A 4,233-nucleotide genomic window follows, 5' to 3' on the forward strand; every position below is an offset into this window, starting at 1 on the left:
CTAGAACTGAACTAGAACTAGAACTGAACTAAAACTGAACTAGAACTGAACTAGAACTAGAACTGAACTAGAACTGAACTAGAACTGATCTAGAACGAAACTAGTTGTTTTTTACTTATTTTCTTTATTCCTTTTTTCGGAAATTTATATTTCGTATGAAAAATTTTATATTTTAACCTGTGATGTCCTAATTTGAGAAACCCTTGCTGTGCCTCCTATTAGACTCATGAGGTCCATGCAATATCTCCTCTAATACCTCATTTAGAAGTTATTTGTTTATTCCCTTCTAATTATGTTCTATATCATTGTGACACACTCAAACTTACGTATGAGTACTACATATTTAATATAAATTTGAAATATAACCCATACGCCCTATGTTCATAATTGTATAGTGAATTGCAAGAATAATGTAAATACATATATAAATATGTATCTGTAATTTATAAACATTTGTTAGAATTGTAATAAAAATTTCAATGCCATAAAAGTTCAAATCAATTATCTTTATACTCCCAAACTCATATACTAATAAATGTCCTTTTATATTATAACGATTCAGCTTAGGTCAATGATAAGTAAAAAAGAAAACTTTCAGTTGATTATATTGCTTCTTTTAAGTTTGTTGAACTTTTAACGAATAAAACAGTTCAATCGTGTATGCAAATTATTATTATTATTAACTACTTACTGCTATTTGTATTTGTTTTCAAAAGGTTAAAGTATAAATTAAAACACTTGAGTTTTAATATTTTGATATGATCTTTTTTCAAAGCTCATATATTTTTGTTGTTGTTTTTTTTCATAGTTTATATATATGCATTTATTTATTTTTTTGGGTTTTTTATTAGGTTCCATTTTTTTCATTCTTTCTTTCTTTTATATATATATTTTTTTTATTGAATAACAAAAAGTCTTTAATTTTAACTTATACAATGTATGAGTATATGTATTTTACTTATGTATACATACATATGTATATGTGTATTTAAATATATACTAACTTTTTCTTTTTTTCTTACACACACACTCCTTCCTGTACATTCACACTTAAAATTTACATGTTTCTTTTGTTTGTTGTTAGTTTTTTTTATTTCTATTTTGAAATTAAATTAAATTTTGTTTTTGTTTTATGCCTTAAATACAATTTATTATAGAATACTTGTACGTATAATTGTAATTACTTATAATTAACTTATTTAATAATGTAACAAAATGTTGTTGTTTATGTTTTTTTTTTAGTTCAAATCGTCAAATATCATTGAACTATGTGAAGTTGTTTATACATGTGTATGTATGCATGTGTGTAAGTGAAATGTATGTTTGTTTTTTTTTGTAGAAATTAGGGGGGCTCAGTTTAATTGTGTTACCATTTATAAATCACAGCTTAAGGATAAAGTTTGAAGTTACGCAATTAATAAAAAACCTGGTATTAGTAGTCCACAATAGAGATACAATGAAAAAGTAAAAAATTTGAATAGAAAAAAGCCTGAAATTGTATGTACATTTAGAGAAAGTGTTTTAAAGTTTAAGGTTTAATTTTGCACCTCATAGAACCAACAGGGAACTGGCTAGAGGCTCTCAAAAAAGGACAACTTGGTTCGACTTCCAATCTTAATAGAATTCATTTAATTGAAATGTAAACCCAGCCGCGGCCTAGACAGGGATTACGATCTTGAAAACGATCTCAAGTCTTCCTTTATGAGCTGACTTAATGTGGATATTATGTCCAGAGGTTCCCAACATAAGATACTTCAGCTGTACAAAATATTAAAAACTAATCCAATTTTTCATTTGTCATTCGATTTCTTAAATATATAGACCGATTTCAATTAAATTTTCCATGTGTAAAGAGAAAGTATTATCAAGTTAAATTTTTGAATAATGACCTGAGAGATAGATCAAGTAAAGACCTGAATGGAGGTTCTCAAAGTTAAGCAGCTTTATCTATGTTTGTAATCCTCCCAGTTTCTTAATGGTTAGTCCGATGTTAAAGAAATTTCTTATTCGTAAAGAGGAAGCATTTTGCACTATAAGATATGAATTTGGAACTTATAGAGCTACCAGGGACCTGGCTAGAGGTTCATTAGATAAACACTTGGGATATGTTAAATATAGAAAGTGATAGTGATTCTTCATTTGTCAGACATCCGATTTCTTATTGTTTAGTACGATTTTAATGAAATTTAATGGTATTGTCCCATGTGGACCTTATACAGCTTCAAAAGACCTGGTCAGACGTTCCCAAGTACGAAACCTTGTATATATAAAACACTTTAAACAATTCAAATTTTTGTAAATTCTTCTCTTTTCAATCGATCACTAATCGTTTGTAGGAAAAGTACGTTTTAAAAAAGTTCATTGTAAAAAGTACGTTTTTAAGAAGTACGATTAAAAAAAGTACGTTTTGAATAAGTACGTTTTAAAAAAGTGAGTTTAAAAAAGTACGTTTTTTAAAAGTACATTTTAAAAAAGAAACTTTTAAAAAAGTGCGTTTCAAAAAGTACGTTTTAAAAAAGTACGTTTTAAAAAAGTACATTTTAAAAAAGTACATTTTAAAAAAGAACCTTTTAAAAAAGTGCGTCCAAAAAAGTACGTTTTAAAAAAGTACCAAATAATTTATCCGAATTTGGTGTTAAATAACCCATAGAATCCGAAAAACATATCATTCAGTTAAGAATTTATGATATTTTTGTGAACAAGTTTAAAAATTCCCTTTTTACGCCCCTTTTGGTACTTTCTATCTCTCCTTAATGATACAACAACAATCTTCTTTCAAAACTTATAAAATTGCTGTGGAAACATATTAAAAAGTTTCTCTATGTACAAAACAATAAATAGAAAATAATGATTTATAAAAAAATTACGATTTTTATCCCTTAAACGTCCGAGATTCTAAAAAGTACCAAATTTGTATTCATAATTTTTTAATAAGATACGAATGTATTACGTATTGTACTTCTGTGTTTGCAGGTTGATAAGGTCCAAAAAAGTACCAAAAAACTGTTTTTGATCTCTTTACAGTAAATAAGAACCAAACTTTGAAAAAGTACCAGACTAACCGCCAGTAAAATGTAAAATTTTTGTTGTTTATATTTTACTTTAGAACATATAAGGTTACCAAATTTACCCGTTTTATCCCATAAAAAATATAAATTCCAAAAAGGATAGATATTACCATGATTCTAGATTCACATAGTATGTATATCATTTCTTAGCATGAAACTAAAGTGAAAAACCTTTAAAAAAAAGTACTCTTTACACAGCTCAGAAAATATTGACTCCAGGACAAATATTCTGATTAATAATACCATGGAATGAATCAAACATCAATACCTCCCATACAAACAAAGCCACCCTAATATATGTATATATGTGATTAAGTGTATATAAAAAAAATACATGTAGGTATGTGATTTTGTTTATATGTACATTATGTATATTGTATTGTATGTTAGTGTAATTATACAAGTAAAAGGTCTGTATTTAACTGTATACTTGTCTGTTTACTAAATTTACTATTTACAAACAATATAATGTTATATACATCATGTGTATATACATATGTATGTGTATGAGTGTTTTTGTTAATGATTTTAGTTGATGTATTATGTAGATATGTTTAAATGTACATATGTGCATATGTATTATTCCTTTACATTCATCTGTTTTTTTTTTTTTTTTTTTTTTCTTTACAGTAAATGAGAAACATTTTTATACAAATTAATGTCAAGGTAAAGTTGATTGATGCCTTTAAAATTAAAAGTAAAAAAGGAAAAAAAAATACAAACATTTCTTTTGAAATTTTCCTTTATTATAATGTACATACATATGTATATATGTATGTGTGTTATTCATATGTTGTAGCAAAACATGTAAATATATGAAAGAAATTTCTATTACTTAAGTAATTACGTTTTTTTTTTCAACAGAAATTATTCAAGTTTAAACAATATACAAGATCAAGTAGAATTTTATACAATATTCATTTAAGGGACAATGTTACACTGATTATAATGATTAAAAGTTTGTAATTACATATACATATGTATACATATTTATGTATGCATGCATGCATGTGTTTGCTTTTCAAGGTAAGTAGTTGTTTTATAAGACAAACTAATGACAATATTTAAACACAGTTTTTTTAATAAATATTTTTTTATGAAATTTTCTTATTAGAAGGAAGTTTAGTTAATAAATCATTATATTATAATATTGTTTATAGAAAAA

This window comes from Lucilia cuprina, chromosome 2 (assembly GCF_022045245.1).
Source record: "Lucilia cuprina isolate Lc7/37 chromosome 2, ASM2204524v1, whole genome shotgun sequence".
Lineage (NCBI taxonomy): Eukaryota > Metazoa > Arthropoda > Insecta > Diptera > Calliphoridae > Lucilia > Lucilia cuprina.